The following is a 15,328-nucleotide window of genomic DNA, read 5'->3' on the forward strand; positions in this document are numbered from 1 at the left end:
ACTATTAAACTAATGTAAAGTCTTCACCATGCTGAGGTGCTGTCAGTGTTAAACTATTAAACTAATGTAAAGTCTTCACCATGCTGAGGTGCTGTCAGTATTAAACTATTAAACTAATGTAAAGTCTTCACCCTGCTGAGGTGCTGTCAGTATTAAACTATTAAACTAATGTAAAGTCTTCACCATGCTGAGCTGCTGTCAGTATTAAACTATTAAACTAATGTAAAGTCTTCACCGTGCTGAGCTGCTGTCAGTATTAAACTATTAAACTAATGTAAAGTCTTCACCATGCTGAGGTGCTGTCAGTATTAAACTATTAAACTAATGTAAAGTCTTCACCATGCTGAGCTGCTGTCAGTGTTAAACTATTAAACTAATGTAAAGTCTTCACCATGCTGAGGTGCTGTCAGTGTTAAACTATTAAACTAATGTAAAGTCTTCACCATGCTGAGTAGCTGTCAGTATTAAACTATTAAACTAATGTAAAGTCTTCACCATGCTGAGCTGCTGTCAGTGTTAAACTATTAAACTAATGTAAAGTCTTCACCATGCTGAGCTGCTGTCAGTATTAAACTTAAACTAATGTAAAGTCTTCACCATGCTGAGGTGCTGTCAGTATTAAACTATTAAACTAATGTAAAGTCTTCACCATGCTGAGGTGCTGTCAGTATTAAACTATTAAACTAATGTAAAGTCTTCACCATGCTGAGCTGCTGTCAGTATTAAACTATTAAACTAATGTAAAGTCTTCACCATGCTGAGGTGCTGTCAGTATTAAACTATTAAACTAATGTAAAGTCTTCACCATGCTGAGCTGCTGTCAGTATTAAACTATTAAACTAATGTAAAGTCTTCACCATGCTGAGCTGCTGTCAGTATTAAACTATTAAACTAATGTAAAGTCTTCACCATGCTGAGCTGCTGTCAGTATTAAACTATTAAACTAATGTAAAGTCTTCACCATGCTGAGGTGCTGTCAGTATTAAACTATTAAACTAATGTAAAGTCTTCACCATGCTGAGCTGCTGTCAGTGTTAAACTATTAAACTAATGTAAAGTCTTCACCATGCTGAGGTGCTGTCAGTATTAAACTATTAAACTATTGTAAAGTCTTCACCATGCTGAGGTGCTGTCAGTGTTAAACTATTAAACTAATGTAAAGTCTTCACCATGCTGAGGTGCTGTCAGTATTAAACTATTAAACTAATCTAAAGTCTTCACCATGCTGAGGTGCTGTCAGTGTTAAACTTGTAAACTAATGTAAAGTCTTCACCATGCTGAGGTGCTGTCAGTGTTAAACTTGTAAACTAATGTAAAGTCTTCACCATGCTGAGGTGCTGTCAGTGTTAAACTTGTAAACTAATGTAAAGTCTTCACCATGCTGAGGTGCTGTCAGTGTTAAACTTGTAAACTTGTAAACTTGTTCTGTGGGGGTTGCATGTCCTTGACCGCCTTCACCTTGTGTGGGTCTGGTTTGATGCCTTCGTGTGAGAGCGTGTGGCCGAAGTAGCGTACCTCGGACACGCATATGTGACACTTGACGGGGTTGAGCCTCACCCCTCGCTCCCTTGTGCGCTTCAGCATCGCTCTGAGACGCTGGTCATGTTCCTCTTTAGTCTTGCCGAACACTAGTATGTCGTCCACTATGGCCGTCACACCGTCCAAACCTTCATATGTTTCATCCACGCGTCTCTGGAACTCGTCTTGAGCGGACACGATTCCGAATGGCAGTCTGAGGAAACGATACCTGCCAAACACTGTGTTAAATGTCGTCAACATTGAGGATTCAGTGCTCAGTTTGATGGCCCAATAGCCTGACCGCGCGTCTAACACGCTAAAGTACTCAGCTCCAGCGAGCTTTGTGGTGGCGTCCTCCAGCGTGGGGAGGGGGTAGTGAGGTCGTTGTATCACTTTGTTAAGAGCTCTGGGGTCTAAACACACTCTAAGTTTGCCTGTCTTTGGCTTCTCAACAATGACGAGTGCGTTCACCCATTCTGTGGGTTCTGTTACCTTACAGATTATGCCGCCTTTCTCCATGCTGTCAAGCTCGTCCCTCAGTTTGCTGCGTAGGGCGATGGGGATTCTGCGGGGCGGGCAGACGACCGGCGTTGCATCTGGTGTGACGTGGAAGGTTCACTCGCCTGGGAACTCTCCTATTCCCTGGAAAACATCTGCATACTCATCCATTATGCTCTGTGATGTGACATTGTTTTCCTCGCTCACAGCCATCACTATTTTTACCAAGTTTAGGTCACGGCATGTTTTCATTGCCATGACTGGTGGGGCGTTTGTGTCAATGACGTAAAAGTCCAGCATCATTGCATTGTCTCTGTACTTACATTTGAGTTTGCATGTGCCTTTCACGCTCAGCGCACCTCCTCCATATTCAGTGAGTCTGTGTATTGCTGGTTTCAGTGTCACATTTTTGAACAGCGCCTTGAACAGGTTGGTGGGAATAGTATTGGCCTGTGCCCAAGTGTCTAGTTTAAACTTTACCTTCTGTGGAGGTGTGCCAATTCCAACCTCTACGTAGGCCTGCTCGTTGCTTTTCCCGTTATTCTCTATTGAGATGCAGTCTATGTACAGCTCTGTCTGTTCTCCCACAGCGGTGCTCTCCACTGTAATGTTGTCGAAGTACAGTTCTTCCTGCTCTCTGTCAGTGGTGTACCTTTCTGGGTTCTCTCCGACGGCATGTACTGTGCCACGGTAGTACTTTGTCTGTCCCTGGGAGCTAGACTTGCATACTTTAGCAAAATGATTGAGCTTCTTGCATTTAATGCATTGTTTACCCTTAGCTGGGCAAGTGGCTTTAGCGCCGTGTAGCCCCTCACAATAGCTACACGCCCTGGCGGCGGTGCTAACGTTACCCTCCCTTTGTCTGAAGTTAGCGTTAGCTGCTTTGGGTGCGTTCGGTTTGTAAGTCTTTCTGCCTATTGCGTGCACCGTTTCATGTGTGCTGCCCTGGCCCATAGACTTTAGCTGTTGCTTTGCTAGCTCGTGTGAGCGGGCTACATCTATGGCTTTTTCTAGCGTTAGCTCAGCTCCCTGGCTAAGTAGCTTTTCTCTCACTCTGGGTGAGTTGGTGGCAAACACGATGCGGTCCCTGACCATCTCGTCGGCATTTGGGTAGCCACAGTCTTTGACTAGGAGCTTTAGCTCAGTTACAAATCGTTCGAAGGATTCACTCTCTCCCTGCATCTTTTCATGAAATTTATATCTGGCATAAATCGGGTTTGCTTTGGGGGTGATGTACTCAGTGTACTTATCGTAGTACGTTTCTAGCTTCTTGGCTTGTTCTCCGCTGAGTGTCCAAGTGTTGTGCACATCGCGCCCTTTTTCCCCTATCCAGAGCAGGAGGTAGCTGCATTTCTCCTCTTCGTTCTTCCCGCGCAGGGGGCCCTTGAACATTAGCTCCGTTGTTTGTCGAAATCGTCTCCATGCTTCAGGTAAGTTCGCCGATTCCCAATCCATCCGTGGAGCTGGAACGCCGTACGAATCCATATTGGGTATTTAAACTCCGCTACTCTGACACCATGTAATGATCTGTGCCCTCTGGCTATGTTAACTTATAACATTAATGAAGCAAGGACGACTTCTCTCGTGCTGGGTGTTTATTCACCGACCGGATTCCCCTGACGTTGTTACGTACATCACGTGACTTTGTTGTGGCGCTACGGAAAGCCGTAAGGGACATTAGCAAATCAAATATTACTAGCAAATATTACAATTACCATGTGGGTAATGGTGTCACTGAACGCTTCAACAGGACCATGGGCAAGTTGTAAGTGTGATACTGAGTTAAACAGGACTAGTTTTATTATTATTCTTTATGGGGTCCCCGGAGGCAGCACCGTGGGGGAGCGGCACGGTGGTGCAGCGGTTAGCGCAGTCGCCTCACAGCAAGAAGGTCCTGGGTACGAGCCCCGAGTAGTCCAACCTGGGTGGGTCAACCCGGGTCGTCCTCTGTGTGGAGTTTGCATGTTCTCCCCGTGTCTGCGTGGGTTTCCTCTGGGGGCTCCGGTTTCCTCCCACGGTCCAAAGACATGTAGGTCAGGTGAATTGAATCAGCCATACTAAATTGTCCCTGTGTGTGTGTGTGTGTGTGTGTGTGTGTGTGTGTGTGTGTGTGTGTGTGTGTGTGTGTGTCTCGGCCCTGTGATGGCCTGGCGGCCTGTCCAGGGTGTGTCTCCCCGCCTGCCGCCCAATGACTGCTGGAATAGGCTCCAGCATCCCCGCGACCCTGAGAGCCGGATAAGCGGTTCAGCTAATGGATGGATGGATGGATAGATGGATGGATGGATGGATGGATGGGGTCCCCGGACCCCGTAGGACGTCACACAGGAAGTAAACGTGTTCTGCCCGTCGGTCTATTGTGCATGTGCCATGTGCAAATGGTTAGTGCACTGCAACTCGGCTATGTATCGGTCCCATTCAGTTAATTAAAGCTTTCTTGTTATCAAGTATACGTGTCGTTCAAGTTACTACATTTTTTGGCGACGGGGATAAAACGCGAGATAGAAGGCTGAAGTTTCGGTGAATAAAACTGTAGTATCTTGACTACATGAAACAAGCACACACACATGATTTGTTTACTTATATATTGATGAAAACTTCGGGAGCACAACACAGCACTGCCATCTCGGTAGGCAGGCATTACACAACAGAACTACATCCGGGGGAAGGTCCTAGGTAGTAATGGGGTAACCAATTTACTGCTACTGCCACCTAGTGGACATACAGGTAAGTGGGTCTGGTTTAATACACAAGTTACTACACTCCCCCACCGTTAGGCTAACAAAACGTTTCTCCACAGGGCTCGACAATACTAATAACGATGAAACAAAGTAGGCATGTGCCAAACGTGACCTCCAACTAGTGTAATGTGAGTCAACATGACTCATTCTAGTCAACATATAACAGTCACTTTCGAGGAAACAATGGTTTGTTTGTTTGTTTGTTTGTTTTTAAACATGTTTTCAATGCTACCTAGGAAGTTCAGGGTGGACTACCTGACTCCCGTGAGATCAAGACACATTCTTGCCCTTCCTGGAACATGATCTCACCACTACCTATCATAGTCTTTCAAATAAGTTGGGGAACGCTTCTGCCGGGTGGAGTGACGAAGCTCCTGTGGCGGTGGTGCGACCGGTAAGACCACTCTTTCAGAGCTCACCCTCTCTGGCCCCCGAGGTTCAACTGCAGGCCTCTGTTCAACCTCCGGGTTCTCTGATAGTCTCACAGGAGCTACTTCTGGACTGCGTTCCAGCTCCTCTGGAGGTTCCATAGGTTGGTCTGGAGATTGGCAGTACTCCGGGTGACGTGCTCGCACCTGGTCAACGTGTTTCCTCATCCTCTGTCCACTGCCAAGAATCACTGTCCACATGAATGCAAGACCATGGCTTGCTCGGGCCATTCCCAGGGGTGCAGTGGTGCATTAGGTGGCGATTTTCTGTTTTGCTGGCATTCCACGCATATGCTGACCTCCTTTTCGATATCCTCGTCCATCTGCGGCCACCACATGTAAGACCTTGCTATACGAGACATGCCTGGATGTGACTTATGGAGCATCTTCAACAGAACAGACCGCCCCTGCGGAGGAATCACTGTTCTGGCTCCCCACAGGACACACCCATCTCGTGTACTCAACTCCAGACGGCGGGTGTGATATGGCATGAGTTGTGGATCCTTTACCTCTGGCCAGCCACTCAAGACATAGCTGTGCACCAGGGACAGTGTGGCATCCCTCGCCGTCCACTTCCTGACTTGTGACATGTTCACCGGTACATCGTCCATATGATCCATCATCAGCACTTGATCCTGTAGACCGTCATCCTCAACCAGCTCTGGAACCGGGAGTCTACTGAGAGCATCGGCGTTACTATGATACTTGCCCGGCTTGTAGATTATCTAATACTCGTATGACTGAAGTAGAACTGCCCATCTCGGAGTTCTTGGGGAAACCATCTGGGGGACAGGTTTCATCTCATGGAATAAGGGTAGTAAGGGCTTATGGTCAGTGACGATCGTGAATCTACGACCATAGAGATATTTATGAAATCTCTGTATTCCAAAGATCACGGCCAGGCCCTCTTTATCTAGTCGAGAGTACCTTTTCTCAGAAGGAGTGAGTGTCCTTGACATAAACCCTAGTGGTTTTTCTGTGCCATCGGGCATCTTGTGCGAAAGCACTGCTCCCATGCTAGGATTAATTCTCTGTCAGCAGAGTAATGGGCCAGCACGCTTGCTGATTGGAGAAGCTCTTTTGACTTTCGGAAAGCTTCATCTTGCTTTGTAGTCCATGCCCTTTTTTAATCTTTCCGGAGGAGCTGGTGCATCAGCGCAAGCGGCGTAGACAGTGGCGCCCCCAAGGGGTGGCCAGGGGTGGCCATGGCCACCCTGATACTATCCCTGGCCCCCCCGCTGGCCCCCCCAACCACGAGTCGCATATACAGAATATGCTTCTGATTATGCATAATATGCTTTTATCTGATATTTTGCATTAGGTGCTGTTCATTTAAATCAATAATGTATATTTTTCTTAACTCTCATATTGACAGTTTTCCACTAGGCTATACAGTATACTACTACAGCAGCATAGAATTCCCCAAATTCAGTCATGGCCTTTGGTTTTGGTGTGCCACCCCAAGATTTTCAGTGGCCCCATTTGGCCCCCCCTATGAAAAATTTTTGGGGGCGCCACTGGGCTTAGAGAGTTGGGAAGGAAACGGTTATAGTAGTTAAGTAAACCAAGATATGCCTCGAGCTCTGTGACACTGGACGGAGACGGAGCTTCCACAATGGCTTTAACCTTTGACTCCATGGGATGCAAACCCTGCGCGTCTACTTTATGTCCCAGATAGTACACCTCATTTTCCTGCAGTTGGCACTTGCTTCGTTTTAGCCGTAACCCACCCTCTCCAGCCTACTAAGCACTTCATTCAGGTTTCGCAGATGTTCTTCCTTGCTAGCCCCGGTGACGAGAATGTCGTCTAAGTATACTGCGACCATGGGTATGCCCTGGAGAAGACCCTCCATTGTTCTCTGAAACACGGCCGGCGTCGACAATACCCCAAAGGGTAGGCAGTTGTAAGTAAAAAAGCCTTTGTGAGTATTCACCGTGAGGTACTTTTTAGACTCGTCATCTATGAGAATTTGAGCGTATGCATGGCTCATGTCTAATCTAGAAAATTGCTGCCCCCCCCCCCCGACAAGGCCGCAAACACGTCTTCAATTCTCGGAATAGGATACTGCTCTAGCGGAGAGACACGATTGACAGTTAGTTTGTAGTCTCCACAGAGTCTAATTGAGCCATCCGGTTCAAAACTGGAACCACGGGACATGCCCACTGCGAGTGTTTGACTGACGTAATGATCTGCTCTTTTAACAGTCTGTTCATCTCTGCAACATGGATTGTGGCCTGAACCCCCTTTAAGGTCCCAAGCTCATCTTTAAAAACATCCTCGTGCTTTGCAAGCACCTGTTGCAATGTCAGCTCTTCTACTTTCATATGCTTAATTTCTCCCCAATTAAGGTTTATTTGCTCTAGCCAACCTCTACCCAGCAGACTTGGACCAGTACCACCCACTACATAGAGAGGTAAGATTTCTGTTGGTTCTGGTATTGGACATTTACCTCTGCGACCCCTAACACCTTTATGCTTTCCCCTGTGTAAGTCTTTAATTTAGTAGCTGAGGGCTTTAATGCAGGCTTTTTTGCACTTGTCCATTGCACCTTAAATTTGACTCATTCATGAAAGTGATGCGACACCCGGTGTCCAGCCCAAATGCCACCATTTTCCACAGACTCAGCACCAGACCCGTTGGGCTTTCTCATGCGCCGATCCAATGTAAAGCGCTGTACGGTTCTTCTGGGTCTGGGGTTAAAGTGGTCTTTCAGCAACGTCCCTACCTCTGGGAAGGTGCGTTCTCCTGGCTTATCAGGGCTTAGGAAGCTGCACATCAGACGACCCGTTTGTGCACCGACAACACTTATGAGAACTGGCTTCTGTTTGGCTGCATCCTCTCTTCCGTTGCGATAAAGAAATGTTCCACACCCTCGGATAGCGGGTGGGAAAATGGCCTCTATTGAAAGTTAAATAAGAACTGACACCCCCCTCGATTTTGTGTAAATCTAAAATATGTAAATCGCCAGCTCTTTTATAAATAGTCTTCCTTCTATACGTCGATTCATTTAAATGTTGTTATCTTCCGGTGACAGCAGGTGTCGCTGTAACACCGGGTACAGTAGGGAAACACCCAACTCAAGGAGAAGGGTCCAGCTGTGGCCTGGAGCCACCTCCAGCCGCGCCCACCTCCAGCCACGCCCACCTTCAGTCGCGCCCACCTCCAGTCACGTCCACATCCAGCCGTGCCCACATCCAGTCACGCCCATCTCCAGCCGCGCCCACATCCAGCCGCGCCCACCTCCAGTCACGCCCACCTCCAGCCGCGCCCACCTCCAGTCACGCCCACCTCCAGTCACGCCCACCTCCAGTCGCGCCCACGTACTCGTCACCGTCCATTACTCATCAGGCGTCACTTCCAAAGCTGCATAATTGGTAACACGGCGAATGAGACAGCGCAGCGTTGTCGTGTCATTCTAGTAAGTGCTCCACTATGATGTGGTGTTAAATTAACTGTCTGCTTGAAGCCCGTTTCATTAAATATATCATGGCGTGTGAATCTGGTTGTGATGTGTTTGGGAGCACAACATGCCACATCGGATGCAGGTAGATGCTCGTTACATCACAAACACTACCGACTACCAACACACAACAGCTTTGGATGCCTCAGTGTCTATTGTGTCATGAAGGTGTCTTTTTAAGTAGTATGTGACACATCATGGAGATGTAACAGCCAAGCCTGGTAAAGCCTCACGGGTCTGACATGTCTCATTTAACTCTGCATTGACTAGTATTGATTAAAAGGCTTGTTCCAAAAAACATAGCTCATCTCTGCATTATCTTTGCATGGTTTCAGAAGTTCAGAGTTGATACTTTGGCCCAGAGTGTAGTCACTGCAAAATAACCATGTGACATTTTGGGATACGGAGCAGTTGTACCCTATCAAACAATGACCGTTTCAACACATCAATGCATTTACTTGCTGTGGTTCATGTTCATTAACTATTTTTGACATCATTCATTACAACAGTAGTGGTTCAGGAGGGGATTAAAGAATGTATATGGAGCTAAACTGACTGTGCAGCATTCCTCCTTTTTTGAATCCTGCTGCCAATACCAGCACCTGTAAGGAAGTGTGGTGTGCGTTTATCTCCTCCTTCACTGATGTGCTGACTTTATGGGGCCATACAATGTTTGTGTGAGCTCTTACTCACACAGGAGTTTTGATTCTGGTTCAGACCTCCTAGCAATGCTGGAATGTAGACCTCCCTCTATGAGAGTGCTGTGTGTTCATTGCATATTGATCATTCAAATACGCCCTTGGACGTAAAACAGGAAACAAGGGGAGAGAGATGCGTCTTTGTTCTTTAATCCATCCCAGCACATCATTTGCAGAATTCCCTGCAGAACCCAGTATGTGAATTCTCGGGGGAGATCCCCCGCAGATTTCCCCTTCTGCCATCTCCAACATAGCCTGTGGGGGGGGGGAGAAATACTCTGGATTTGGGATACAGCATAATACAATACATACAGTGCACATGTATTCGTGTTTTTTTCACTTTTGTTACTAACAAGTGACTACTGAAACAGTCATGTTTACAAGTACTGAATGCATACCCGGTGTGCAGTTTCTGTAGACCTCTCTGCACTGCAGCAGGTCTCAAGGGTGCACGTTGTATAGAGCACTTTCTGGTAGTCTGCTGAACATTGACTCCAGGTAGAAACACATGCATATAAAAATGGTGAGCATTAAAACCCGAGCACTATGCTTCCTTACATAAACATCATACCCCAAAGGGTGTACCACAATCAGGATCATTACTTTTTCCCACTTACTATCAAGCCACTTAAAATGTGCTCGCCCCCTGACATTGTCAGTATCGACTACATTTCTGAAGTGCGAGCACAGCAGGGCCAAGGTCAGGAGAGCTCCACTGCCGTCCTGCAGGACCACTTCAAGGAGTATTTCCTCCAGGTGACACTGTGGCAGCTGAAGTATATCTGGTGACTGAAGTATATCATAGAATAATGTTAAAATGACTTGGACATCTCTGTAGGACGTGTCATAAATGTGATAGGCAAATGGTAGGCTAGCCATGAAAGTCCCATATCTGTGGCACCAGACTTCACGGCACCTGAAACCTGCATATGAACAGGAGACTGGGACAGAATAGGTGTGTGTGTGTGGGGTGGGGGGGGGGGCAGGCACAGATTTCAACTGAAATAAAACACATTGCTAAAAGCACTTGTGAAATAACATACATTATTAAAATCTAACATCAGTAATGTTTATAAAATTTGAGAACGGACCCGATTATCCACACTCCATGTTGTGGAGACTGAGGCTGAAGTTTCTTCTGAAGTTTCTTCTAAAGACAAAGAAATTGAAAAGCGAAATGGCTCCGTGCCATGTAAGACCAATTGATATAGTTTTGGGTTTTGGAATATAGTTCAAGGCTTTACCTGCCTTTTGTCTTTTGTTGCCCGGGGGTTCAACAGAGTCTGAACGTAAAAAGAAAACCTGCTTTTAATGTTCAACTATGGACACAACAATTTAAAAAAAAGCCACAATAGGACATGCATATAGTACATACATAAAAACACAGACATCTTCATTCAGACTTCTCACATTGACAACCAACCCTACAAGTGTTTCCATGGCTTTCTCAATGCAGTAACCTGCAAGATAGTACTGCATCTATAAAGAATTCACTGGCCAGCTGGTGCAGCATTACTGTACCTTCCACTTCCTGAACATCTTCACCGTTCAACAGGGGGGCTGCCTCCTTGGTCCAATGCAAATGTTTCCTTCAGTGATTTCAAAAAGAAACATGAAGACGATAATTAGTTGTGTGATGAAGACACCCTTTTCCTGTACTTCTACTTGATTTACAACACGGCTAAGCATAACTTCCACACAGCCACACATGCATATACCAGATATTAAGGGAAATGTATGTTTATGATTTACCCTCTGGGGTCGGAGCTCTCAAGTAACATTACACACCACCACTTTCACGCAGCTGGCATGTCATGCTAAACGGGGGGGGGGTCACGTTATAATATAATCTGGGTAATGCAGAACACTATCAACATGTATTTATATGTATGAATTATGAAAGGAAGGTTTTTCTATAATACTGCAAAATAGTCATGCACAGGTTAGCCGTGGAGCCAATAAAAGCTACTCAACTTTATCATGGTTTACATGGACAGCCCACACCCGACCCATTTTTTAAAATGTGCCAAAGAATTGACCCACCAACAGACTAAAACTACAGGTATAACCCAGAATACTGAGTCAGCCTGCACATCACTACCACTAACACTGTAATGACAGAATGAAACACACAAGTTGAAATATACCTCAGTAAAATCAAAGGGGGCGTCCAGCACCACATACAGCGCAGACTATGGAAAAACCATCGTATGGTTACTTTGAGTCCTGCATACAATATGAATTATAGACACGTATATAAAAATATGTTCCAATAATACATTTCTTTTATGCATTGGTCATACCATCAACATGAAGAGTCCACAGCCATGAGAATTCTTCTGACCTGGGAGGCCCTAATCCACAAAGGAAGGGGATTGGAGAAAACAAGTTCAACACTATGGACTCTCTGGATATGAGGTCTGGCTTCAAGTATTAAAAAAGGCAGTTATGACACTTACAATGTCTGAGCCAGAGAACACTTTCCAGTGACCCGGTGAAACGTGTTGTGCAATTATCCTATGGCATAGAAACAAGGAGTCAAGGACGCACAGCTCAGGAGGTGCAGACTATGAAAAAGATGGAGGTAAAGTTGCACACTCGTCCTGTATCCACAAGTGACTGTATTCACCTCCCAGCAACATTTCAAATATACCTTCATCAGGGTGTCAGGTGTGAATATGTCTTCATCAGGGTGTCAGGTGTGAATATGTCTTCATCAGGGTGTCAGGTGTGAATATGTCTTCATCAGGGTGTCAGGTCTGAATATGTCTTCCTCAGGATGTCAGGTGTGAATATGTCTTCATCAGGGTGTCAGGTGTGAATATGTCTTCATCAGGGTGTCAGGTGTGAATATGTCTTCATCAGGGTGTCAGGTGTGAACATGTCTTCATCAGGGTGTCAGGTGTGAATATGTCTTCATCAGGGTGTCAGGTGTGAATATGTCTTCATCAGGGTGTCAGGTGTGATCATGTCTTCATCAGGGTGTCAGGTGTGAATACGTCTTCATCAGGGTGTCAGGTGTGAATATGTCTTCATCAGGGTGTCAGGTGTGAATATGTCTTCATCAGGGTGTCAGGTGTGAATATGTCTTCATCAGGGTGTCAGGTGTGAATATGTCTTCATCAGGGTGTCAGGTGTGAACGTGTCTTCATCAGGGTGTCAGGTGTGAATATGTCTTCATCAGGGTGTCAGGTGTGAATATGTCTTCATCAGGGTGTCAGGTCTGAATATGTCTTCATCAGGGTGTCAGGTCTGAATATGTCTTCATCAGGGTGTCAGGTGTGAATATGTCTTCATCAGGGTGTCAGGTGAGAATATGCCTTCATCAGGGTGTCAGGTGTGAATATACCTTCATCAGGGTGTCAGGTGAGAATATGTCTTCATCAGGGTGTCAGGTGTGAATATGTCTTCATCAGGGTGTCAGGTGTGAATATGTCTTCATCAGGGTGTCAGGTGTGAATATGCCTTCATCAGGGTGTCAGGTGTGAATGTGTCTTCATCAGGGTGTCAGGTGTGAATGTGCCTTCATCAGGGTGTCAGGTGTGAATGTGTCTTCATCAGGGTGTCAGGTGTGAATATGCCTTCATCAGGGTGTCAGGTGTGAATATGTCTTCATCAGGGTGTCAGGTGTGAATGTGCCTTCATCAGGGTGTCAGGTGTGAATATACCTTCATCAGGGTGTCAGGTGAGAATATGTCTTCATCAGGGTGTCAGGTGTGAATATGTCTTCATCAGGGTGTCAGGTGTGAATATACCTTCATCAGGGTGACAGGTATTAGGTGAATAAAGTCACCTGTGTGTATATTTCCTCTGTGTCAATGTAAAATGTCCCTGCATGTACTAACTTCCTGTAATAGGAAAATTCATAAACGGTGTAAACCTTAAAGCCCAAGCAGTGAATTTTGGACCCTATCAGTGTGGGGTATATCCACATACAATTTTGAACTGATTTATCTGTGGCTTGATCCATTTTACTCCAGTGTTTACAAACATTATCGGTGTAAACAAACCTTTTACAGCCACAAACTATAGTTTAAAGTTAGTCCTTGTATCAAGAGCCCAGTCAACAGCGAAAACATTTCCATCATGTTATTTAAATCTCTAATTAAAAAAAAATATGACTAAGAATATTGTAATAATAGCCATCGTCTCACTCACTCAGTCACTCACTCACTCACTCACTCACTCACTCACCTCATACTGGCAGCTGGTATTAACTAAACTAGCGTTAATCTAGCTTTGGTAACATTAGTCGCTAGAGCTGGTTGAATGAATCCTAGAGCTAGTAACATTAGTCGCTAGAGCTAGTAACATTGATCCTAAAGCTAGTAACATTGATCCTAAACCTAGTAACATTGATCCTAGAGCTAGTAACATTGATCCTAAACCTAGTAACATTGATCCTAGAGCTGGTAACATTAATCCTAAAGCTAGTAACATTGGTCCTAAAGCTGGTAACATTAATCCTAAAGCTAGTAACATTAATCCTAAAGCTGGTAACATTGATCCTAAAGCTAGTAACATTGATCCTAAAGCTAGTAACATTGATCCTAAAGCTAGTAACATTGATCCTAGAGCTAGTAACATTGATCCTAAAGCTAGTAACATTGATCCTAAAGCTGGTAATATTGATCCTAGAGCTGGTAACATTGATCCTAAAGCTAGTAACATTGGTCCTAAAGCTGGTAACATTAATCCTAAACCTAGTAACATTGATCCTAAAGCTAGTAACATTGATCCTAGAGCTAGTAACATTGATCCTAAAGCTAGTAACATTGGTCCTAAAGCTGGTAACATTAATCCTAAAGCTAGTAACATTGATCCTAAACCTAGTAACATTGATCCTAGAGCTAGTAACATTGATCCTAAACCTAGTAACATTGATCCTAGAGCTGGTAACATTAATCCTAAAGCTAGTAACATTGGTCCTAAAGCTGGTAACATTAATCCTAAAGCTAGTAACATTAATCCTAAAGCTGGTAACATTGATCCTAAAGCTAGTAACATTGATCCTAAAGCTAGTAACATTGATCCTAAAGCTAGTAACATTGATCCTAGAGCTAGTAACATTGATCCTAAAGCTAGTAACATTGATCCTAAAGCTGGTAATATTGATCCTAGAGCTGGTAACATTGATCCTAAAGCTAGTAACATTGGTCCTAAAGCTGGTAACATTAATCCTAAAGCTAGTAACATTGATCCTAAACCTAGTGACATTGATCCTAAACCTAGTAACATTGATCCTAAAGCTAGTAACATTGATCCTAGAGCTAGTAACATTGATCCTAAAGCTAGTAACATTGGTCCTAAAGCTGGTAACATTAATCCTAAACCTAGTAACATTGATCCTAAAGCTAGTAACATTGATCCTAAAGCTAGTAACATTGATCCTAAACCTAGTAACATTGATCCTAAAGCTAATAACATTGATCCTAAACCTAGTAACATTGATCCTAAAGCTGGTAACATTGACCCTAGAGCTGGTAACATTAATCCTGAAGCTAGTAACATTGAACCTTGCGCTATAGCGTTTACTATTTGTACAATATCAACTTATGTATACTGTAGTACCTCTCTCACATGTACGCCAAGACTAACATCGACCATCTAACCTAGCTAACCTTAAACTGCTGCAATAAAGAACTTTTCTATTTAAAATGTTTATTATTTCACTTATTTGTGTCACGTATCGGGAAAGAACCCAAAAGCAGACGGGACAACCAGGTAAGGGAAGAATCCAGTCTGTATTGAAGTGACCGATCTCGGGGGTAGAGCAGGAGGTGGCTCTGTGGCAGGTAGGCAGGCAAACAGAAGTCCATGAATGGCGACGTTCCAGCGAAGACTGGTCCATAGGAGGCCTTTTAAGGGTGAGGGCGATTGCCGGGGTGAAGGGGGGGGGGTCAGCAGGTGTCAGCTGGTGTAGCAGGTGCCAGCTGGCGTAGCAGGTGTCAGCTGGTGTAGCAGGTGTCAAGGGCGATCGCTTTGAT

The sequence above is a fragment of the Lampris incognitus genome, chromosome 13 (assembly GCF_029633865.1).
Source record: "Lampris incognitus isolate fLamInc1 chromosome 13, fLamInc1.hap2, whole genome shotgun sequence".
In the NCBI taxonomy this organism is placed as follows: domain Eukaryota; kingdom Metazoa; phylum Chordata; class Actinopteri; order Lampriformes; family Lampridae; genus Lampris; species Lampris incognitus.